This window comes from Siphateles boraxobius, unplaced genomic scaffold, assembly GCF_051911475.1.
Source record: "Siphateles boraxobius isolate OS27281-9 unplaced genomic scaffold, OSU_SipBor_1 43, whole genome shotgun sequence".
NCBI lineage: Eukaryota > Metazoa > Chordata > Actinopteri > Cypriniformes > Leuciscidae > Siphateles > Siphateles boraxobius.
In genome coordinates this window covers 2,981,403-3,008,365 of record NW_027509064.1, presented here as the reverse complement: position 1 = coordinate 3,008,365, position 26,963 = coordinate 2,981,403, and the positions used below count along the sequence as shown (strand labels likewise).

The 26,963-nt window shown below is 37.0% G+C and overlaps 1 protein-coding gene across 4 annotated transcripts in view; it reads right to left on the bottom strand.

Annotated features, from left to right (window-relative positions):
* Window positions 1–25,464, bottom strand: part of phactr4a (phosphatase and actin regulator 4a) — a 98,549-nt gene extending 73,085 nt beyond the window's left edge. For 2 of the 4 annotated variants that reach the window (XM_077200113.1, XM_077200115.1), the window contains exon 1: window positions 25,066–25,464. The gene's annotated coding sequence lies outside the window, so the exon portion shown is untranslated. The remainder of the gene's footprint in view (window positions 1–25,065) is intronic. The other 2 variants (XM_077200119.1, XM_077200117.1) reach the window with 2 other exon arrangements.
* Window positions 25,465–26,963: the final 1,499 nt, after the last annotated feature.

Genomic DNA, 26,963 nt, shown 5'->3' with positions numbered 1-26,963 from the left:
AGTCTGGATCTCCGATGGCACAGATGTCCCGGGAATACAGAGATGACGTCTCGCTAGAGTGGCCAATTTCGGAAAGCGCCTTTCATTTGCTTGTGGATGTTTGCTTCGCCAGTGATATTGCATTGTACTTGCACTAGGCCTACTGCTATTTTAATACCACGTAGCATATTTTGCAAGTAACTTCGTCGCCCTTTCTGTCAAAATGGTCCCACACAGTAGCTACTTCTTTTCGCTTGCCTTGCTTCATTGTGCTTGCTCAGCGAAATATGTCTTTAGGCGCGTGTGGTTGCGCGTGTCGACGCACCCCATGATTTAACAAATACAGGGTATATATACTGTTTTTTTTTTACCATGCAGCAAACAAACAAAAAAGCTAAATGTGTGTGTGTGTGTGTGTGTATATATATAATTTTAAAACATAATTTTATGTTTACTTTCGGTAAAGTATCTGATAGTTTTACATAGGGCTGCAACAACTAATCGATAAAATCGATTATAATCGATTATGAAAATCGTTGTCAACGAATGTCATTATCGATTAGTTGGTCTGCTTACGTCACGGGGAGCGTTTACTGGTACGCACACACACGCAAGGTCTCTCTCCCTCAGGCGCTCTGCCGAGCGCGCGCGCTACACGGTTTGGAGCAGTCTCTTCTGTCTCGCACGCGCGCTCTTGCTTGCGCGCTCTAGATTTCGGGAGTTTGAACTAATTCGCGGGCATCAGGGAGCCGCAATCAATATGCGGGAGACTCCCGGGACTTCCGGGATGTCTGTATTTTGTCTCGAGCATCAGGTTGTGCAATCAGTTCGCTCGCAACGTAAGTGATGGATTAAAATAGCGCTACCGCAGAAATAGGTTAAATTAAAACGGTGTTTACAAAGTGAAGCATTAAATACAAAGGCAGTTAATAACAGCAGCAGTAAAATATTGTTTTTTAGTCACTGTACTCAGTGGTTTTCAGCGAATGCTTGTGCACTAATGCATAATTTCTCCTGTCCTTTACTCAAGCCTGTTAGCTTGCTGGGTAACGTTACCTCCATTCCGTTCTCTTTTTATAGCATTTGTCTACTAAGTTTTAATTGTTTTTCAAACGCGATCTACTGCGGCTCTACATTCACACAATTGTTTTCAGTCTTTCTATATTTATTTAATCAATTTATCCTTATATTATATTCTTTTATATATTATATATATAATATATATTATATTCTTTATCCTTATATTCCTTATATATAATTAATTTTAAATAAAAATTAAATGAATTATATATTTTAGATGTTTTTAGTTTGTTTTTAGTTCAGATATTCACATCTGAACAACATGTCTGTGTAAATTTGTTTTAACAAAAATTGTGTTAAAACATAATATGTTGGATATCATTTTTTTAACAATAATCATGTTTGTCAACTTGCCATCAGCAATTATTATTAAAAACAATGCAAAATTGATATTAGTAAAACTCAATGTGTGGCTTTTGCACTTTTTAAAGTACACTTTAACACATAAATACCCTGATTTACGGTTTTATTTAGTTATAATAAAAAAAAAAATCTAATTTAATTTCTATCCGATTAATCGATTAATCGGAAAAATAATCGTCCGATTAATCGATTATCAAAATAATCGTTAGTTGCAGCCCTAGTTTTACAAAACCTTCAAATGTACTGTTATGAGCACTAGTTCCATGCTCCCATCTTCCATGTCTTATATTTGTTGCTCTGATTTGACTTCTATGTACTCTTATTCATTCAACATAATACTTATCTCAATTAAATGTACTGAAATGAATGTATATGTGACACAAAAAGGCTGTTTATTATTTTGGCCGGTAAAAAATATGCTTGGCTGGTGGATTTTTTCATCTACCAATCCCCGTGGCAGGTGAGCCAAAAAGTTAATTTCGGACCCTGCTCACTTCTCTCTGGGAGTTTTCCAACCTCCCTGAAAACTGCTGTTGTCAAGCCCCTCCTGAAAAAGAGCAATCTGGATAAGACCATATTAAACAACTATAGACCGATCTCAAATCTTCCTTTCATAGGCAAGATCATTGAAAAAGTTGTCTTCAATCAGCTGAACAAATTCTTAAGCTCGAATGGATACTTGACAATTTTCAATCTGGTTTCCGACCGCACCACAGTACAGAGACCGCGCTCATAAAGATAATAAATGATATTCGCTTAAATACTGATACAGGCAAATTATCAGTGCTGGTACTACTCGACCTCAGTGCTGCATTTGACACTGTCGATCACAACATACTTCTTGACAGCCTGGAAAACTGGGTTGGGGTTTCTGGGATAGTCCTAAAATGGTTCAGGTAATACTTAGGAGGCAGAGGTTATTATGTGAGTATAGGAGACCATAAGTCTGAGTGGACATCCATGACATGCGGAGTCCCTCAAGGCTCAATTCTTGCGCCACTCCTATTCAACCTGTACATGCTCCCAATGAGCCAAATAATGAGAAAGAACCAAATCGCTTACCATAGCTATGCAGACGACACACAGCTCTGCTTATCCCTATCGCCTAACGATTACAGCCCCATTGACTCCCTTTGCCAATGCATTGATGAAGTAAACAATTGGATGTGCCAAAACTTTCTTCAGTTAAACAAAGACAAAACTGAAGTCATTGCGTTTGGAAACAAAGATGAAGTTCTCAAGGTGAAAGCATACCTTCAGTCTAGGGGTCAAACAACTAAAAATCAAGTCAGGAATCTTGGTGTGTCTCCAGAGTCAGACCTTAGTTTCAGTCGTCATGTCAAAGCAATAACTAAATCAGCATACTATCACCTGAAAAATATTGCAAGAATTAGATGCTTTGTTTCCATTCAAGACTTGTGCATGCTTTTATCACCAGTAGGGTGGATTATTGTAATGGACTTCTCACTGGCCTTCCCAAAAATACCATAAGACAGTTGCAGCTCATACAGAACGCTGCTGCTAGGATTCTGAGCAGAACCAGAAAATATGAACACATCACACCAGTCCTCAGGTCTTTACACTGGCTGCCAGTTACATTTAGGATTGATTTTAAAGTATTATTACTGGTATATAAATCATTCAATGGCCTAGGACCTCAATACATTGCAGATATGCTCACTGAATATAAACCCAACAGATCACTCAGATCATTAGGATCACATCAGCTAGAAATACCAAGGGTTCACTCTAAGCATGGCGAGTCTGCTTTTAGCTACTATGCCAGCCGCAGCTGGAACCAGCTTCCAGAAAAGATCAGATGTGCTCCTACAGTAGTCACATTCAAATCCAGACTCAAAACACATCTGTTTAGCTGTGCATTTACTGAATGAGCACTGTGCCACTGTTCGTCCGACTGTTTGCACTGTATTTTATTTAGTTTTAATTACTCTGATTTCATTTGATTATTTCTGTATTTTATCTTTTATTCTAAACCGTTTTAATTATTCTGATTTCTTTTGATTATTTTAATTTCTTCTATGTAAAGCACTTTGAATTACCATTGTGTATGAAATGTGCTATATAAATAAACTTGCCTTGCCTTGCCTTGCCTATCTTACCCTCTGATGGTCTTCGGGGTCTATTGGACCCCAAATGACTTTTGCTCAAAATAAAAAAAATGTTCTCTTTGTCCAAATGGTTTGAAACTTTCTACTGCTCTCAACACTTTCTAGATCTACAAAAAAAAAAAAAAATTATGATATCTGTTTTTATGTTGGCGTGACAAAAATAGTCACACTCGTGGTCTTTGGGGTCTATTGAACCCCGCAATCAAAATAGACAAAATAACATCATCAAAATCAGAAACAACGTAGAACACATAGACAGAAATGACAGAAATAAAGTGGCACACTTCCAACAATGCAAAAAACATCCACAATCCAAAATTATCATGCTCACCACAGGCGCACACACACACACAAACACACACATAAAGAGGAATACATTTATAAAGTAATACACACAGACTATAAAAACTGTTCTCTTATCATTTGTAAAATAAAATAATCTAAAATGCAGAACCACCAGAAAAATAAATTGGTAACACTTAGACGCATTGAAAATGTGCGTGCGCACACACACACACACACACACACACACACACACACACACACACACACACACACACACACACACACAGAAATACATTTGTAAGGCTATAAAAAGTCTTATAATTTGTCAAATAAAATCATACAAAATGAAGAACCACCTCAAAAATAAATTGGTGACACTGTACACATAAAAATAAAAATAAAATGTACACACACACGCACACACAAAAACAACAACAACAACAGTGAAGTGCCAAACCTGCTCCAACCCTGTCTGCAGAAGTCATGCGGTTTACCATGCATTGTGTTTTTTCAGTACAAAAAATGCAAAATTTTGACAAAAATTATTTTATTTTTGTTATAATTGTGATTTTATAATATTTAGATATGAATCCAACTGAATCCAACTTTAGAAACTGTATCTTTCAGTAATTCAAATAGCAAATAGCATATAATGGAGCTCTATAGCCATCTAGTGGTTAAAGAGATTTATTACAAATTTTAACCTGTATTTTCCAAAAAATGGGCAAAAATCTTACATTAAACCTTGTAAAATTATCCATGGTATCCCCAGGAATGAAAGTTAGAAATATGGGTCTTTTATAAAGTTTATTTAACATAAAATGTTGTTTTTTTGTAAAAATCCTATTTAATCAAATATTTATTTATTTATTATAGAAATGTTTTAAAAATCATAAATTCTACAAAAACTGCACAAATGTTGAGTAAAAACATTAATAAACCGAGTAAAATTATATTTGTTAAAAAAAAAAAATTGTTCGGTTACAAAATTAAATGTTGTTGTCTGGGGTCCAATAGACCCCGAAGACCACGAGTGTGACTTTTTTTTGAAGACCATCAGAAATGCTTCTGATTGGTCATTGCGTTCAAGAAATCAACACGTATGTCTGTGATTGGCTAAATCGCTCAACGCTGCAAACATGTTATAAATAGAAACTCTGGCCTGTAAATCGTTTCTATTTTGTTTTAGTTGTTCTTGTTGCTTTTCTGCAACATATGAAAAAAAGTATTAGTTTTTATTCATAGATATTTCTAGTTTGCGGGAGTCCCGCGAATCTTTTTATTCTCCCGCACACACAGATACCCCTTTTCCACCAACAAGAACCGGGTGCTGGTTCAGAGCCAGAGCTGGTTCAGAGTGGGTTCGACTGACGAGCTTAATAAGAACCGATTTGCCTTTCCACCGGCTAGAGAGCCACAACAGAGCCAGATCTTACGTCACTGTATACGTCTCATGTTGCCCAGCAACGCTAGTGCGGCAGCGCCAAACAGTACGCCAGGCTTGTTCGAGATGCATCGGCTTCTCGCAGATCGATCTCCGCATGACATCAAAGCACTGCGATAGCGATTTAAAAGCACAAGGAGTCGTATGTTCTCCAAACACTCCCGCAGCTCCGATCGGTCCGCGCCGCTCCGATGCATCTCGAACAAGCCATCAACAATAACGGACGTTGCAATACTATGGATGCTCATGGGTTTACAAAATACATCGGAGTCCAACGCGTTTGTGCAGCTCGCCGTAACTTACATAGATGGATATTTATAATCGAGCTGCTATTAGCTCGACTAGCTGCTATTTAAAAATGGCGGTCACAAGTTTCTATTCGTCTTGTTGGTCACGGTAACCCCGCCCCCAGCCCCTGACGCAAGTGGTTCTTACTTGGCTCTGTTCTAGACCAGCAATGATTTGGTGCTACTTAAGAACCACTTTTCCTGGTTCGGAGCTGGTGCTTTGCGTGTGGAAAACCAAAGAACCGAATTGAAACTAGGCTCTGGCTCCGAACCAGCACCAGCTCTGCCTTGGTGGAAAAGGGGTAAGAGTGAGTGCATTACCCCCCGCGCTCGCACTCGGCCATCAAATCTAGTCCCGCGCCGCACTCTATTGCGTTGGGAGTGCACGTCTATAGATCAAGAGCCCGGCCCGAGGATAGTGACGGGAAATATCGGCCAAGTTCGGGCTCGGACATAGAATCCAAGTTAGAGGACTCACAGCCTTTCAACACGTGTGTTTTTTTCCCGCGCCGTGATGAGTCGTTCATGAACGATCCGTTAATTGCCTCTGTCACGCGACAAATGAACAAAAGACTCGGAAGGTCAAGTATTAATGTTCCCTGTAAATTACTTTTGACTGCATTATAATGATTTCTTAATTCAGAATATGATCAAGATTGCGTTGGATGTAGGGCTGAACGATTAATTGCATTTGCGATAATATCGCGATATGATGAAATGAGATTTTGTAACCGCAAAAGCTGCGATTACACTGGTCACGTGACACGCGAGAGAAAAGCACTCTGCAGACCAAGCATCAACTTGAGGCCTGGCATACAGGAAAGAACACTTTTATTTTTTATGTATGTGATAGTGTTATTTATTCTCTCTCCAACAATTCTGGATCGATTCAGAGAATTTCAGAATCGAGTCTGAGCTTAGTTTTTAAACACAGATGCGTGATGACGCTGCGCTTGCTTTAGAAATAACATATTCTGCTTGCCTCTAATCTCTCTCTCTCTCTCTCTCTCTCTCTCTCTCTCTCTCTCTCTCTCTCTCTCTCTCTCTCTCTCTCTCTCTCTCTCTCTCTCTCTCTCTCTCTCTCTCTCTCTCTCTCTCTCTCTCTCTCTCTCTCTCTCTCTCTCTCTCTCTCTCTCTCTCTCTCTCTCTCTCTCTCTCTCTCTCTCTCTCTCTCTCTCTCTCTCTCTCTCTCTCTCTCTCTCTCTCTCTCTCTCTCTCTCACACACACACGACACCGCTCAAACCTTCCGAAAAATAAGCTTTCATAAAGTTCGGGGTTTAAGCGAATTACAAGGACAGTCGCGGGCTTCATTGCACAGGTTTTGCCGCTTTGATGTTAAAGTTACTCTTGCAGTGCGCCGGAATTTTCTTTACAAATGCTCCACAAAGGCATTATTTATGTCTTTTGTAATGCAGTTGGCTTATATATTAAAAATATGAAAATCACTGAGAAAGCTGCTTTCGTTTTAAAATACTTATGCGCGCTTTGTGAAGAGTGTTCGTGCATGCGGCTGTGAACGACTCATTGGTTAAATGTACTTGCATCTCAAAATGCTTTTGACGCGAAATTAATGTAAACACGGTCAGTTATATCTTAAACCAACAGGACGTGTGGTTTAGTGTGTGAATGCAGCTTATCGTATAGGGGGAAAATCACTCCAGCTCTTGAATCGAAAACGTTCAGACAACCTACTTTTAAATACTGAAAGCACTCTTTGTTTATTGCTTGTAATGTTTTTTTTTTGTTCCTCTTTATTTACTAGCTTTTATATTTTGAAGCTATATTAGTTTATAGCCCATTTAAAATTCTTAATATGTAATTGGTTTAATTAAATAATTGGTTTAATTAAATGTGTTTATATATATATATATATATATATATATATATATATATATATATATATATATATATTTACACATGTAATTAAATACCTATTTTAAGTGTTATTAAGATTAATTAAGAAAAAAATTAGACCGGATCATGAGCTGCCTAAAGATTCCCATCCCTACTGTACAATGATTTATTGCTTGTCTTTGTCGACTAATACAGAAGGTAAAGAACTTAAAGTAATCGCAATCGCAATATTGGTTAAAAAAAATTGCAATTAGATTATTTTCCATAATCGTTCAGCCCTAGTTGGATGTGTTCGGGGAATTTGCCTGTTAAAAGTATAACATTTAAAGCCCCTGAAATGACTAGAAAAAAGATTAGTTAATTTTGATGAATGAGATTGAACAATAGAGTCAGTAAAACGATCCGAACTTTCCATCACGGGCGCGACATGGGGGCGTGGCAGTATCGACGATTCCATTTTTTATTTCGATTTTTGAGTTTGTGAATTAATTTCGATCGATTCGAAATCGTGACACCCTTAATATCTATATATATATATATATATATATATTTTTTTTTTTATTATGTATTAGGGGTGTAACGATATTCAAACCGAACCGAAAAAACGCGATACAGAACACACGATACGCATCGCGATTCTCTCATGGCGAACACGCCCCGCCCCTGCTACGCCGCCCAGCCCTGGCTCATCGGACCTCATGTCTTATATGTACACAACAAATTCAGTTTTGTAGCCTAACCACCATTAACACCATATAATAGCAAGCTCCGTATTAGTGGTCGACCGATATATCGCCACGGCCGATATATCGGCCGATATTTGTCTTTTTTTTAAATATCGGCATCGGCCGATTAGTTTTTCTGATTGGCCGATGTGTTGGAAGCGGGACTTTTATTTTGACGGCGCTGCGGACTTTTATTTTGACGGGCGGCGCTGAGAACACCAGCACCAGAAGAGAACGGCAGCGCCTGATCACACAGCGCTCACTCACATTCTCCGTCTTCATTCGTTTACGATCCCTGTCAGTCAGATCTAATACTTTGTTAGACAGAACCGGTGGCTACAGAACTGGTCAAAGAAAGTAAATGGTATGCGAAAAAGTAATACTTTTGCTTTTATATTATTTGTAACCGAAAAGGCAAACAATCAGCCTAAAATGCTTTCTCATTTACCGTCAACATTCAGCAAATGCGCATCTACATCATTTAAACAAATCTCTGAATATCTAATAAACATTTAATTTCACAAACCTTGCAGATTTAATCGAATCCAGCTGTGATATCTTGTGAAGTGTGCATTTCTAGCCTGCATAAACGTGTTCCTGCGAGTGACGGTCGGTCCGTGCGCAGTGAGTGAATGCGAACAGATCAGCTTCACAGGAGACTATCGAAACACTTTAAATCCTTCATTTTAGAATATGCTGTGCTATATCCAGTGGCCCACTGTGTCATATTCATGTCGTTTTCACTGTGTGCTGTATGTAAAATTAGCGTTACCCTGTCAAAAGTCAAAGTAAAAAAAGTCTTTATTTGAAAAAATATGATTATCAGTGATTACTGATTAATTACCAGATTACTGAGTGCCCTGTTACAGTGTTTACTTCCTTGTTATTCACATATTCATATATTTTTAAACAATTACTTTATTTGTGAAAAATTCTGTAATAGGATTGCAGATTCAAGAAGTTGCCATCTAAAGTATAGGGCCTAAGCATGTTTATTTTAAAGATTTTTAAATATGTATTAAATTTTTCAAATGTATTATATATATATAAATATAAAGTGTGTGTGTGTGTGTGTGTGCATGTATATATATATATATATATATATATATATATATATATATATAAAAATATCGGCTTTATATCGGCCACCCTGCTCTCTAAGATATCGGCATCGGCCATAAAAAAACCCATATCGTTAGACCACTACTCTTTTGATAATAAACGAAATTCAAACAATAAATGCCGTTTCGGCACTCTGTGATGTGGCGTGATAGATCTGTACTAGCTTCTCATTTCAAGCGGCAGCGATTAAACGTGACCATCTCGTCCTCAGTTACAGAATAAACATGAATGGACACCTGATTCCTGAAGGTATGTTGAAAGATACAGTATACTTATTGAAAGTCATCATAATTCGTGTAATCGCTCAATCAGTGTTTCAGCAGTGGAAAGAAGTCAATAAAACAGCTTTGTCACATAGCATTATATTTACCTCTGCAGGCTAGTCATAAGTTACAGTGTCCACAGCTTGTTGGTTCCTAGAGAAATGAACTCTTGCACTTTTTTGTATATTTTTGCTATTTTTAACTGACTAGTGGCCCACAGAGAAGGAAATAAACAGTTGAAATAAAGTCGTTATTTTTGTTTGTTTTTGCGCTTAAAAAGTATTCTCGTCACTTACTTAAGCTTAAGATTGAGCCACTGTTGTCACTTGGACTATTTTAACGATGTCTTCAATAACTTTTCGGGGCTGGCAAGTTTCAATCCCTGAAGAAGCCTATGGAGGAGTGATCCAGCTCCCAGATTTAATAAAAAATATCTTAATTCATGTTCCGCAGATGAATGACGGTCTTACGGAGTTGGAACAACATGAGGGTGAGTAATTACTGACAGAATTTTCATTTTTGGGTGAACTAACCCTTTAAGGGTGTTCATTTATTAAGCAATTTCTCGTAGGTTTTATATAATGACCACTAGGAGGTGGTGTGATGGCGTAGTGCTACGTCACACGTAGGCTCACTATTGGCCGACGCTGGTCATGTGTGTGATGCGTGTGATGTATAACAACAGAAGCTTACGCTATTACACTAGTGAACTCACTCGAGGCCCACAGAGAAGGAAATGAATAGTTGAAATAAAGTATTTTTATTTCAAAAAGAATTCTCGTCGTTTGATAAACTTAAGATTGAGCCACTATAGTCACTTGGACTATTTTAACGATATCTTTAACAACTTTTCGGGGCTCGCAAGTTTCAATCCCTGAACAAGCCTATGGAGGAGTGATCCAGCTCTCAGATTTGATCAAAAATATCTTAGTTCGTGTTCCGAAGATGAACTAAGGTCTTTCAGGGTTGGAACAACATTAGGGTGAGTAAATACTGACAGAATTTTCATTTTTGGGTGAATGACCCTTTAACAAAAAAAATATACAGAAATTATTCTGATAAAAGTGTTTTCCAACATCATGTTGGAAATATTAAAGTTTTTTGACAGGCACTAATTTGCAGACTCTCAATAAGCTACGCCAGTTACAGGTTTAAAGTGAAATAAACAAAAAATATGCCATAATTTACTCACCCTCAAGCCATTCTAAGTGTATTTGACTTTCTTCGTTCAGCCAAACACAATCAGAGCAAGGCTATATTTCAAGCTTTAAAATAGGAGTGAATAGTAACTAAGATTTTAAAGCCCAAAAAAGTGCATCCATCCATCATAAAAGTAATCCACATGACTCCAGGCGGTTAATAAAGGCCTTTGGAAGCGATGCGTTTTTTTTTAGAAAAATATCCATAGTTCATATCCATAACTTTATTAGCTGCATCACTTACTAGTAGGGCTGGGCGATAAACTGATAACGATAATTATCCCGATATAATTTTTCTCAAAAAAACGATATCAAGAGTTCGATAAATGTTTGATAATGTTTATGCGCCAAAAGTGTAACGAAACTCATTTGACCCGCGCGCCACACGGACCATTTAACCGCTCGACTGAAAGTCCCAACGGCAGCGCGAGCTCACTAGAGCAGATGCGTTTACTCTGATCGGTCTCGAGATCCAGTGAGAAGCGCTTGAATTCAGCGAAGAACACAAATGTCCAGTTTAAAGGCAGATGAAACAACGGTGACAAACAGTTGAAACACTGTCCGCAACGATACAGTCAGAATCTGAATTGATACTGAATCCAATTACCATGGATTTACTGTAACGTTAGCCTAGTAATATTAACTGCACCATGAAATGTGGGATAATACATATTGAATTGTATTTCAGTATTTAATAATGTATTTAGGCTACTCTTTTTCATACAAATACCATAGAAACCATAAAGTTACAATTTGCCATGATAGTGAGGTGCTATAGGCTATGCCTGGTTTTATCTGTGGTTATCATGATCTAAATGCATGATGCTGGATGACCAATGGTTCATTTTAATAAAACTCAAACAGTCAGAATATTACATTTTACCAAATAAAAATGTGGTCGTTATTTTATTTATTTTTAACAGATGTTACTGTTTTTGTTAATGAACATAAATTTAACAGTAGTATTAGCTTGAGTTAGGTGATGCAGATTATGCAGATTCACTGTCAACTCACTGTCAAATAAGCGTTTCGAGACAAAACATGTAATATTAATATTGCAGCCTGCACTGCAAACTGTGCTGAAGATACGTGCCGTCAAAGTCAGGCAGCACAACCCTGTTTGAAGACTTGAAACAATATCCCCCATTAGCACATGCAGAAACTAAGAAATATGTTTTTCTATTCAGATATTTATTTTGTTAAGGAAAAATGACAAATGTTTGAAAGTTCAACCTCAGATTTGTGAAATGTTCACCTGTTTGGCAAGTGTTCGTCATATGTTCTGACAATAAAGAGTAGTTTAAAACCACAATTAATGCTCTGGTTTCTACAAATTTCACTTAGGAGCAAAAATCTGCCTTTAAACTTGAAAGAAATAAAGATTTGACATTTATTGTGATAATTATCGATATCGACTGATATAAAAAAATTATCGTGATTTTTTTTTTTGGCCATATTGCCCAGCCCTACTTACTAGCTAAATTATTTGTATTATTGATAAAATACTTTATATTGGTTCATCAAAATTATTCACTTAAAATTGAGAAATTTATATTTTTAACCCAGCCCTACTATTTCCCTCTAGAAGTTATGATGGATAAAAATGTCTTCGTACTTGTTTAAACTGTGGTTGCGTGTTTCTCTTAACCACCTTCCAAAATCGCTCAAGATCCCAGGCATCTGTTGCATCTCCAGTAGTTTGAGTAGAAATAAGGACTGAAAGCCACGTGTCAGGATATTTATGTAAGAACACACATCAACAAGTGACTTGACCAACATGTACCGTAATTTTAAAATAGTAAGGTTAATCAATTGTGCCTGCTGTTGTTTTGACAAGTTGCCTAAAAAAGATATACAATCTCCAGAATTCATCTTCATTAACACAGCAAAGGATGGCAAAGTGAACGAAAGTGAACGAAAAAATAAATAAATAAACAAAACAAAAAGTGCAGATGGAGAACAAAATTAAGGTAGTAGTAATAACGCATTTGTAAGGCCTGACAAACTGGTCTGACAACTCCTGAACACTGTACAGTACACAGTTGAAAAAAACGCAGCACAGCTGAAGTTAGCTTGAACAATTCATGCTCACAGAGGACATGTTGAGACAAAGGCTAACCTCTGAGAAAAAACTGACTTTTACAGGTCTGTGCTTTGACAATTCTCTGGCAGCCCAGCCCATTTTAAAATACTTTACGAAGTAACACTGAACAGAAACTCACACTAAAATCATTCAATTATCAATCAATGTCCATTATAATATATTAAAATTATTATCTTAAACAATATAGACAAAGCAACAAAATGATCAACACTTGAATTATATACAAAACATACACTGACACTCCTGCAGCTTTGCATCACCCCCCTCTAGAGAGGAAACGTGAGCAAAAAACCCTTTGGGCCGCCATTTTACTGACACTGTACAAAATGCAAGAGCAATCACAAGACAGCCAGTGCTGTGAATGTGCATGTGATGTGAACAGCATAATGTGGACTGCAGGGATATGATTATAAAATTAATAAAAAAACAACCAACCAAACATCCAAACAGTCAAACATCCCCACAATAGAGAAACTGTACAGTGCCAAAGCCTAACAAAAATGAGACGGAACTGGACTGACTGGTTGTGTAAAGTGACCTGGTGTCACTGCAGTGTTTACATAGCTGTAAGAGTTTAAAGTACAAGCTAGATTTTAGCTCAAACAAGCCCCAGACACATGGCACAGATCTAAAAAACTGAGACTGTCATGCTCCTCCAGCACTTAATTAAAGGAAAAGTACTTTGGCTGCATTTACACTGCAGGTCTTGATGCCCAAATCCGATCTTCTGACTATATATGACTATATATTTTAGACGACCCGCTTACATCATCTTTTAAAAGTGACCCGTATCTGATTTTTGCATTTACACTATGCACTGCTGAAACTACCAAATGTAGAAGTTCTGACCTGGAAAAGGAAGTAAAACAGCACGAAATGCAATGGATGCAGATGTGAATAAAATTATCCAGTGTTTTGCTTTCCACAATATTTTGAAAAGTCAGCAAAACATTGGTCTCGTACGGCGGAGAAAAAAAGAGGAGAGCACTGCAGCCACGAGTGCTTAAAACCATGCCTCCCCATATCTCGTGAAATGTCTTCAAACACGGATTTATTTCTGTAACAACCCTGCATTTTTGGCTGCACTGTCTCTTCGCCCCAAACACTCAAAAGACATGAAACCTCCGCATTGCTCCACTGTGTGTATCCTTCGTCCTCCATCGCGCCTATAATAAGTCATGTGATCTCAGTTGGTGGTGTCCACTAGGCTTGGGCGGTATCCAAATTTTGATACCTTCAAACCTCCTCCCTATTTTACCGGGGTATACGGTATTACCGTGACTAATTAAAAATTATGACATAAGGCTCAGACAGCGTCACCAAACTGTTGGCTTGTGTCTACACGTTCAGAAACTGAATACCAGATCGGGCAAATAAAATAAATAAAAATCAAGGCCAACCCGTGCACGTTGATTCTGATCCCTGTTGACGGCATTAAATGTAATAATGCCTACGGCTCGTAGCCCTATTTAGACTCAACTATTTTTAATACGTGGGCCGTTATAATATGGTGGCGCCAAATAATTGTTTAACCCATGTGCTGAGGGGGTGGTAGATATAAATGCTATTTATAAATGAGCAAAAATGGGACAATTAATAATATTTAATTATTTTAATTATGACAATTGTATTCATTTTATTAATTACTTTAAATTAAATTAACAAGCAACAAGCAAGAAGTGCATTTGTAAATCCGGTGACACGCGTCCATTGATTTTTATTAATACAACTTTTCTGTCAGTGCTGCAAAGATTAAGTTGGCGATCGCCATCACCTAGTGAACGCGCATATATAGAGAGAAATGCAAATCATGGATTACATAATCAGAAGGTATAGGCTAGCCTTTTTCTTTTCGTTTTGAATTGTTTCGTTTAAAGAAATTGTCGATTGATATCTCTGTAGTGAACGCTCCTATAGAGAGAAATGCACATCATGGATTAATCAGAGAGTATGCTATATTTCTTTTCCTTTTGAATTGTTTCGTTTAAAGAAATTGACGAATCGCCCTCTCCGTAGTGAACGATAGAGAGAAATGCACATCATGGATTACATAATCAGAGAGTAGGCTAGTCTATTTCTTTTCATTTTGAATTGTTTCGTTTAATTTGATGATCGCCATTTCCGTATGAACGCGCATAGAGAGAAATGCACATCATGGATTAAATAATCAGCGAGTGGCCTATTTCTTTTCATTTTGAATTGTTTCGTTTAATGACATTTCAAGCTTTATTTAGATATCTGTCATGTCTGTGAGGCATACACTGAGTTTCGGTTAATTTATGATGAGATTTCAATGCAAGTGACCGCGGCGCGCCAGCGCACGATCATGTCATGATTATGTTGTCTGCTATATTTGATTCTTATTTATTATTGGTTGATAAAAAAATTATTAAAATTAAGATACAATTTATACAAAACGAAATTCACTTTAAAGAAAGGCCTTTTACAAAATGAAACTTAATTAAGTGGTCAATGTCTGACTCCCGATGCATCCCATCTTACTCGTGCTGTTCAGTTTTCATTATCAACGTAAAAAAAAATTACATTATAATATTTTAACAAATATAAACTACTGCGCTTATTTAATGAGCTCGGGGGAAAATGCATCCTCGCAGCAGTGAGTGGGTGGTTGTTTCGGAGATGCGACATTAGATTAGAGGTGTTTCCATCTCTCGTGGTCACCTTTTTTATTGCAACATTTACAAATTGCCTCGTCAGTATTTACCGCCTCTCCCTTCTCTCTCTCTCTCTCTTTCTCCTCCACACTGTCACTTGATGACAACTACATAAGCATTTTTAGGCATTGAATAAATTATATTTATATATTATATATAAGTGCCGGTAATGACGGTATTGAAACTGATACCGTTTCTATTTTAAGACCCCGCGGTATACGGTATTACCGAAATACCGCCCAACCCTAGTGTCCACCTGAGTTGACGTCACATTTTTAATGACGTACGACTCGCATTTAATGGGGAATATCTGATTTGTCTGCTTACATGGCACACGCAAATGCACGTATCCAATTCATTTCCGATTTATTACCACATATGAGTGAGGCCTGAATCCGATTTGAGAAAATGTCCTGCTTACATGTTCACCGGTCATATACGATCTGTGCCACATGAGAGGAAAAAATCGGATTTGGTTCACTTGAACCATGCAGTGTAAATGGCGCCTTATAGAACAGACTTTCTTCAGAACAACACAAGATGAATAAATTTGCACAATGTACTGTGTACAGTTTTCCACACAGAAAATAATAAATGAGGAAAGAGGTTGATCTCGGACAGCCAGACAGAAATGTATTGCTGGATGAAGGACCACCACCTTCAACTCAACCTTGCGAAGATAGAGCTGCTTGTGGTCTCAGCCAATCCAACACTTCATCACAACTTCTACGTTCAGCTAGATTCGCCAGCCATAACTCCATCAAGGGCAGCCAGGAGTTGTGATTGACGATCGGTTAGGCCTAAGCTTCACAGACCACACTGCTACAACTGCAGTATGTTCTATGTAATTGTGTTGATAGAAAAAAACAAGACATAGTTTCAACATTATTTGTTCTGCAAATATTGCAGATAACAAAGTGAACCACATTTTGTATTTGACCACTGAAAATGTGTACAATTTTACAATTTACTTTTAGAGCCATTTTGAGATCCCAGCATCTCTGGAATTGAAACATAGGGCCACAGGGCTGGGGAGATCCAGTGAGAAATCGTTTGAATTTGCCACAAGTTAACAACTTGCAGCGAAATCTAGTGGGAAGCATTCAAATCCGGCACAGAATTATCTGTTATAAACCATATCAGACCAAACACAGCTGATGTGGAAACCAGGAGAAACAATCTGCCATGAACAAACAAGTTATAGAAGGCTTGTCAGTCCACAAATCACCAACATTTGTAGCTACACTAACTGTAACCATGGTATTGTGGCAGAAATAGTCAAAAAAAATTACATTATTAATATCAGGGTTCGTACAACCTAGTAAAATTCAATCACTTTTCAAGGGATTTCAAGTGCTTCAAACTTGTTCCAGCACTTCAAAGCTCTAAATATTAGGCCTATCCAATTTGTATGTTATTTTTAATGGGATGGTTTGTAAAACAAAGTTTTAAGATGCAGGAAAACAAAAATTGTGACAAACAAACACTTTTATTTAAAAAAAGAGATGGAATTACCACTATAACCAGTAGATGGCAGCAGAGGAGCACTTTTTTAGCCATTTCCATTCCCTAATATGTAGAAAAAAGTAGGAAGTCATAAAGTCTCATGAAAAAAAACTTTTCTTTAAATTGCAACTGAATTACACAGAAACTAGGTAAAGAGCACTCCTTTTATAATCACTGAAGCTCTTGGTGAGTTCAGTATGATACTATAAAAGAACAATAGTATATTAAAAAGAGTAGAATATTTAAAGTTTTTTGTAAAGGTTTTTGCAATTAACTGTTGTTAATAAAAGTTCATTTTATCTGCACCTCAATTCAAGCTCACTACCAAATCAGTTGATGGTGCCACCATCTGTAGAACTTAGTGGCACCAGTGCTACTGCTCTCAAATGTTAGACTGGAGCCCTGTAGAGGCATGCAAACTTAAGGCAAAAAACACAAAAAGTGCTTTTTTACTAACAGAGTGCTATAAAGTGCATATCTATCCCATGGATTTAATATCTCACACCATTTCAACGTCAAAAATGTTTTTTGTTTTGTTTTTAGTGCATATGCTACTAAACCACTTCGTTAGGGAATTTGTATAGGCCCTACGTGTAAATGATATGTTAGATCATTATGTATGAAAGTTAGAATTTAGAAGTTATTTTAGAAAATAGGCCTAGTAGGTGTTTAGATTATATTTTGACTAGTTTAAATGCTGCCTCATTATCATTAACGATGCATGCTCGCAAATATTAGTTGTAAATGTGTGTAAATGTGCTGAAATCTGTAAATATACCCAGTTAATGAATTGCGCAAATGTGTTTTGTTTGCGGTGGCCTTTCCGGTAATGGCCCATTGACACGTATAGGCTTATTGCACGCGTGTGATGAATGGTCATGTACAAGACTTGTGTGGTACGATCCGCAGTTCTGCCTAGCCAGCGCCAAGAAGACGTCAATGTAAAGAGTGACATTACGGTGCAATTTTAATGATGTGAATATTTTCTAGAAATAAAAATTCCAGATACAGCATATTCATTTTTCACTGATTCTTGCATCCAACAACACAACAAGATGACATAAAATGTAATAATTATGACTTTCTCATAAGTCATAATTATGAGATAAAACGTCAAAATTATGAGATAAATCCAAATTAGTGCTGCACGATTAATCATATTGCAACCGTGATGTTAAGCCTATGCGATTATATGACGCAAGATGCTGCGATTTTCTGAAATAAATAAATGTATATGTGGACATGACAACTAGGGCTGGGTATTGTTAGGAATTTCACAATTCGATTCGATTTCAATTCTTGAGGCTTCGATTCGATTTCGATTCGATATTGATTTATTAGCTTCGATATCGATTAAATAATTAGTAAATAAACAAGTAATTAAGTACCTGAGTATATTTTTAAATGATATGTGCAGTATTACCAATGTTTAAGAACAAATTGACCCCAGCATGTTTCCTGTCATGGTTTATTTAGCAGAACAAACTGTACAATATTGTACATGTGTTGAATACAAACCACAACTGTAACAAACAGGTGCTTTATTAACACACCTCTAAAGTGCATGTAACTGTAATAGAAAGTATATTTCTTTCTTCCTATAGACCCCTTTTCAGTTGGTAAACATGGTGACGTTTTTCTGTGGGCGGAGCTTAGGTGGTTGCAGAACGATCCCTCTGGCCGCTTCCCTAACGTTAGTTTGCAAGTTTTGTTAGCTTGTTTTTTAACAATGACTGGAGAAAATCCGATTTTATCTTAATGTGCAAGGTCACTCACTGTCCAGGACCGCGATTGTTATTTGCAAAAGTTAATTATAACAGACGGAACCAGATTGGCTGACCCGTACACGCTCAGGCAATGGATGGACGATCTGACAGGATTAACGTTAACGCTAGGCTCAGTCCTACACCTATCCGATAGAGAAACCGAGCGTAAAGACATACTGGGGTCATATAAATCTTTAGATGCCTATAACTATGTGATGAATGGTCATGTACAAGACTTGTGTGGTACGATCCGCAGTTCTGCCTAGCCAGCGCCAAGAAGACGTCAATGTAAAGAGTGACATTACGGTGCAATTTTAATGATGTGAATATTTTCTAGAAATAAAAATTCCAGATACAGCATATTCATTTTTCATTGATTCTTGCATCCAACAACACAACAAGATGACATTTAATAATAATAATAGTAATTTAAACTCCTTATTATGTAGCCGAATCTGTGCTGGTTTGTATTGGCCGCCTGCAGTTTTCCCTTTGTTTTGCCTCCAGCTAGCGCCGTGACGTAATTGTGACGTCGGCTCGAAATTGGTCTATACATTCAAGTTATAAAAGAAAGGTAAACAGAAACACAAAATGTGCATACTCATAAAAACAAATGCGCTTCGTGAGGCACACCCGCACACATTTGCACATACACGCAAGGACTCATTACTCTCTCCCTCTCTGTCGTGCGCGCGCTACGCATTTTGGAGCTCGCGAGCTCTAGATTTCAGGAGATTTGAACTAATTTGCGGACATCAGGGAGCCGCTATGAATATGCAGGAGACTCCTGGAGACTTATTGTTGTTCTTATTATCATTTAGGGGGGCTTAGGAACATTTTGGGGTAGCTTCAGCCCCCCTAAAATAGGCCTAACGACGTCCCTGGTTGGTGGTGCAGGCTTGAACGGAGTGCAGCTGCTGTCCGTCATCTTGCTGTTTTGGTAAAGCGCGTCTTGTACAACACTGAACGCTCTCACTAGAGTGTTGCCCACAGCGCCGCCACTGGCCGGTGGGCTGAATCGATTCATAGGATTTGATGAATCGATATTGAATTGAGAAACAAATAATTGCAATGCATTGATGAATCATGCATGTACGGTGTCGTCACGTTACAACAAAGAAGTGAGCTTTCATGCATTCCCCGTTGACGCTGCGGTACGGGCTGAGTGGATGCAGAAGATCCAACTTCAACCCAACCAAAAACACCCGGGTCTGTAGTCGGCATTACTTTATTTTTTGGTAAAATTATTATTGCTAGGGTAACTGTTTATATTTTATTATGTAATTTAAATGCATATAATTTTCAGTGTAAACACTGTTGCATTTCTATGCTTTCTATTACTGCATTTAATTTGTGCAAATGAGATGAGTAAAGAGCATCCGTTTCATAAATCATTATCTGTCTGGTGTTTATAAGCAGCACATACAGTATTTTACTACGTATAAAATATACACAAACTTAGCTATATTAAATTGTTTGTTTTAACTACAGTTAAAAATGTTAATTAATCGCAATTATTAAGATGTTTTAATCGCTGTTGTTTTTATTTATAAAAAAAATGATGCAAAGAAAGCATGTAGGCGTAAAATATGTGATGATAATATTGATCGAGCAATTGATGTAAGCAAGTGAAAATATATGTGCAGAATTGAGAAAATAGTATTTATGGCGATAAATTGTAGCCTATCACAGAGCAAACGTGTGAATGTTCATGGGGTATTTTATCCAAACAACTCTAATTGTAGTTGTAACTCTATATTTACAGTAGGCATAATTGTCATTGCGTATGCAGCATGAGTCCAAGGCAATCTTCTGTACGTGAACAGTTGTATTTCAATGATTAAAGGTGGGGTATGTGATACTCTTTTTTTTGTCCATTTTTTTTCAAAATAACTTGAAGTCCTATTCCTAACCCACTTACAGCCCCTGAGTTAGAAGCACTGAAATGAAAATTAAGCAATTTAATCATCTGTGGAACGGGCTGGACTCGAAAAACTCCAGCCAATCATTTCCAAGACCACCTAGAATCATTAAACAGTAAGTTTGTCAATCAAACGGTCGTTACCACACCCCCCCCCCCCCAGCGCGCGTGACCCCCTTCGTGCGCATACTCAAAACTCGTGACGCATGCGCATCTCGTCAATAAAGCCGGTTCCATTATTAGTAGTAAATCGTCATTACAATCTCTCGCGCATCTGAGTTTTCGCTCGTGCATGATTGCGCGTCCATGTTCTTCAAATGGGCGGAGTCAGGGCCAGCATTGGAGGAAAGAAGGTAGGACCATTTGAATTGTGTATTTTCAAAATCTGCCGGTCGTTTTCCAAATCACATACCCCACCATTAATTTGACTATGCATCCGTGCATTTAATTGCAATTTGCTCGTGTGATAGTAATATAGATCTTGGTAGTATTTTAAGTGATATAATTGATTCCATAAACAACTATAAGAGATCATTTTCGGCTTTCTCCGGCTCCCTGCACCGGGTCAGATCGTGGTCGTGAAACAAACATCTCTGACCCTACTCTTTACTACTAGTTAATAGTAAATAAACACGAATGAACAATAGATGCGTTGAAAGATACAGTACAACTTACCAAAATCTTTATGCCTCATACATAATATCGATCAATCAGTGTTTTTTTTTTCAACCGCAAAGAGAGTTCAATAAAACAGCTGGAGAACAATGTCACATAACGTTACATTTACCTCAGGAAAGCCATTTGATAGCACGTTAGTTGGCTAAATTAAATATTTATATTATTTTTACTTTAATAAAATATTGTAACGTTGTTATTATAGCCTAGTAAAAACCACATTATATTTAATTTGTTTTTATCTTTAACATTTAATAATAATACGAGCTGACAGGGCTCTCTGTATTAGGCGAGATATTTTTTTTCTTGAGAAAACTTAACATGTATCTACTGTTAGGCTACCTAATATTTATCCAAATGAATCGATATTAAATCAAGATCGGAGTCAAATCACAAGATTTTAAATTAAATCGTGAAATTTGTGTCAAGCAATAATAAAAACAGTAGCCAACAAGTCATTGTACCATGTAAACGTTGTAACATGTTGTCACTAAACTTAACAAAATTCTGTTTAGTTACCAATTTGGTAATTGTTTTGACAATCACAATACACATTCTCCAAAAATGATCCACAGACTGAGTTTAGACAGAGCATATTATGTTACATCCTGCTTCTTAAATGTCCCTGCTTGTCTGGACAGAATGTTCAAAATATATTATGTTCATGAGCACACAGAATTATCTTATTTATTGTTATATTTATACTATTGTACTATTGAAACAATAACGAGTTTGCAGTAATGCAAAAATGTCATTATTTAATTTGTAAAAAAAAAAAAAATGTAAAAGTGCATTTAGTTGTTGTTGCTTGCTAGTTTGAGTAGAGAAATAGGCCTACACATTAGCATTATCACTAATCTGTGTGCATTTTCCTTGAGAACCTAGGAAGTTGACTCATGAAACCATTTGTTTATTATATCGCAATCGCAATATTGACCTCAATAATTGCAATATGACATTTTCCCCAAATCGCAAAGCCCTAATCCAAATTATGACACTACTAAGTAATAGCTAAATCAAGTTATGAGATTAAAATATTGAATCTGACACGAAAAGTCAAAATTATAATGAGCTGTATAGCCAAAACTATGGAATATACTGTCATAACTACGAGATGAAAAGTCAAATTATGATATGGCCTACTACTAAGTCATAATTATGACATACAGTACTGTTAGTCATAATTATGAGATTAAGAAGATTAAATTGACACACTTGTACTTTTAACTTTTTATGTCATAGTTATGATATTAAGTCAAAATTTTGAGATAAAGTAACAATTATGACATACTAAGTGATAATTGTGATGATGACATACTAAGTGATAATTATGACATAACAAGTGATAGGCCTAATTATGAGATTAAAAAGACAAAAATCCTGACATTAAAAATAATAAATTGACTTTCTAGATTTATTTGATCTTGATACGGTCATCCTTTTAACTTTTTAATATCATAACTATGGCACAAAAATTTAAATTTATGACTTAGTATGTCATAATTTCACATTATAAATCTCATATTTATATCTTAGTATGAAATAATGACGATTTACCAAAGCAGAAATGGTCTTCAATAGTATTAAGATGGACACCGCCACCAGCAAAGTTACACAGCATTCAGTTTTCACAGTACAAGTTATGACTTTTAAGGAGCTGTATGTAAGAAATTGATTTGAATTAATCATAAAATGGCCCTGATATGTCACTAGACATTAAGAAATCATGTTCATTTCAAATACTTTTATCACTGACAACAGTAGTCCGGCCAGGATATTGTCATTTAAAAAGTGGAGTTGCAGCCCTCAACTGATGTTGATATTGTAATGTTGTGTTTTGGTCTGATGCACGACCCTCCACCTATCTACCAATCACGAAGTCAGTAGTGTTGCGGCATCCGGGTTGCCAGCTCTGCTCTATTAACCACAGCTGCAGCTACAAACGTCTCGGAATCGGATAAAAAAAAAAAAGTCTAACATTGCGAATCAGATAAACAGATAAACTCAAACTCGTTATGAATCCGAAATACTTCGAGACAAAGTCCGAAATAAAACAAGGATCTGTATAGGAGATGCCTTTGAAAGATGGAGACAGCTGAAAACGGAGAAGAATTTCTGGACAGGTAACTAAGATTCATCTATGTTTGGCTAACTTGTATTTGATGTAAATGGACATTTCAAATATTCATGACAGTCGAACAAAGTTATGCATGTTCGTGCAAAGTAACGTTACGTTAGCTCATATGGAGGAGGTGGGTCATCGAATTGGAAGCACTATAGGTGCAATTCCAGGGTAAAATAACTTTTTCTAACGTCCATAACACCAATGAAAAGCACATTGTAGCCTATGATGTGAATAATGTGTCCCACTTGGAACGTTTTGTAGCCTACTTGTTTATCATGCAAGTTCTACAGCCAAAAATAATAGAATAACATGTAATCTTTCACATCACATATTTTAGCGTTATGGACGTGTACTGCAGACTAAGTTAAAAAATACAGCTGGTCGCTTTCACTTATATTGTCAGCTAAATGAATAGCTGTAACTTTGATATCGATTACACATAGTGACCGAGGCTTGTGCTTGTACTTACGTTAATGACAGATACCTACCGTTAGTATACTAACAGCTACTGTTCTAACAATGTACTGTCACATACGAGCGTAAATCTTTACTATTATATTTGGCTAATCGCCATTAGTAAATGTTTGCGATATATAATTACTTTGCAAAACATCTCTCATTTGAAGCATAAACATAATTAAGAGAAAAAAAAAACTTAGCCTACTGTGTAGGACTCGTCACTTGCCATTGGAAGCTTCTGTAGCAGCCTAGGTTCCAGCTGTATCCTGCAGCCTATCTGGCAACCTCGAGTCAGGGAGGAGGGGAAGGGGATACACCGCTCTACAGTAATTTGAAGGTGATTGCAGTACCAGTTTTGACCAAAATCCTACATACTGCTCCTTTAAATGTAATAACTATGACCCAAAAAGATCAAATTCTTAGTAGGCATATGTCAATTTCAACTTTTTTTGTCGTCACTTTTGCCAATTTTCCCTTCCCTGAACTTTGCAATAAATAGAGATGTCAGAACAGCACCAGTTGTTCGAATTCCTGTAGTATGTGGTGGTTTCAATGTGTATCAGGCAGAAAACAAACCCTGGGGTTGCTATTTCTGTGAGTTTCTACCTGAACATCACCTGTGCCTGCTGAAACTTGTCCAGGCCAACTGAAACCATGTGGGGAATGCAATGAATTCGTGCATGTCAACGACAAATAAGTTCATCTGACCGAGTCACAAAACGGCTGAAAGTCACTCTACATATAAACTACAAATCACTGTTGATGATCACATGGTGAAAAGGTGAATAACAGACCGGATGCTAACTTGACTCAAAACGTTAGTCACTTTATCATTAACTAAATTACATGACAACATTATTTATACAATTATCCCCTAGACGTTTGTGTTTAAAAGATTTGCTTCGGGTGTTTACATTATTTTTAAAATTGTTTATTATTGTTAATTATTTCCTGGTTTGCTCAGCTGATGATGTTCTGAAACAGCAACAGGTTGTTGAGCTAATAACTAGCAGTTAGCAGCTAATGTTTCACACCAAGTCAAAACATTAAAACATCACCTTTTATTATAAATGAAGACATTTAGACAACTTAAAAACCATTACCTGTGTGAATGTGTTAATAAAATCCCTCCATAAAACTTCTTAAGCCGTGAAGAGTTTTAAACGCGGGTCCCACAGGTTAACCTTGCGGCTGTCAGTCAAACTCTGTCAGATCCACAAACTCCCAAAATGAGATGAAATGAAACAAAGAAGCACCCAAAATGTTCTTGGATTAATATGTCCTAATCCAAGGCCCCCTCATGGCGTTGTTGTGAGTTGAGTTAGTTCGGTTAACCCAATGTCAACCCGTGTTTATCGAGCGCAGCAGTTGGTTGACTGTCAGGTTTCTCTGATCAAGCGCGAGATCACGGGTTGCCAGGTATCTCACCTGGAATTCCTCCTCTGCAAAACCTGTGGCGGTTCGTTCTCTTCCATGGCTGGCAGTCTGGCAGATCATGTGACAAGGAAAAAGCTCTAACTTGCCAGCAAAATCGCAAGGTTGCCAGGTTGCCATAATAAATCCCTCCTTCTAAATGTATATTTTGCTCATTTATTTATTTTACATATCATAATTACATTTTATATTTAAGTTGTAACATGTTGTTGTATAATGTTTATGTTAATAATTGTATTAACTAAATATATTTTTAAATAACTTTATTAATTTACTGTTATTGTTTGACTGGACTGCAACTGCCATGTCATCATTACAGAAATACATAGAAAATAAACTGGAAACTACTAGGCACTATAAAAATATAAAATCCACTATAAAATCCAAATGTTACTTTTGACTTGATGTACATGTATTTTAAATTTCAATTTGACTTTAATAAAAAAAAATGTTTTTTAATTCTCTAAAACTCTCACTCTTTCTGTCTTGTTTCTAAATATGAATTATGAGTTTGAAGCCTTTACCCATTCCAGTGTTATTTTAGCATCATTGACATACTGTTATAGTTTTGTAAATATGTTTGTTTTCATTTTTATGTTAAAGGGGTGGTAAAACACATTTTTTCAAAGGCTTGATTGTGTTTGTGGGGTGCACTGTAACATGTGTTCATGCTTCGTTTTAAAAATTGCATTATTTTTCATATATTTTACCTTTATTCTACACAAGGGGGTAATCCATCAGCCGGAAACTGAAGCCTCGCGGGAGGCACCATTGTAGCAGAACTTTACCTGCTGTTTGCATTCCATTGACTCCCATTCATTTTGGCGTCACTTTGACAGCGAATAACTTTACATCTGAGGCGTCCAAAGACTTATTTGTCCATTATTTATTTCTAAAGAAACACGACAATGTATAAAAGGCTCCATTACTGTGTATCTTACGTTATGGCCCCGTAGAAGCCGTTTTTGTTAAAAACAGGCTAACGATTGTGTCATAACCACGCAACTTTATGTTGCACAATAGAGACATTACTGTATAGACAGGAGGAGAAGCTCGCAGGCAATCTTTTACTGTCTATGAGGCAATCGGGGGGACATAGAGGAATAAAGTCAAGGGAGAAGCCCATAGATAGAGAGTCCATAAAAACAATGGGACAAAATATTTCTACAATGATTTTGAGGAATTAGGTGATTCAGATTTGTCTTGGCACAGCTACTAGAAGATATACAACTGTCAGACTGTCGTCAAGCTCAGATTGAGCCAGCGCAGTCGCTCAGCCATCAGACAGGAAGTGCAATAATCGGGCTTCAGTCTTCTCCGTTGAAATCAATCGGTGCGTCCATTTCTTTACTGTCTTTGATTCTACACTGTCCCTCCTTGTAAAAACAGTCTGATGGTTTCCGGGTTCTATGAAGCCAGTCCCTCAAAAATACGCAATGGGCTCAGATTGGTTAGCTGGCCCAGTGTGTTGTGATTCGCTAACCGATAAGTGCACGTTTTCCGGAAACTTCACGCCCCGTACCTTTACCGGTAGCCTAGTTTGTGCTTTGGTGTATTATAAACGATG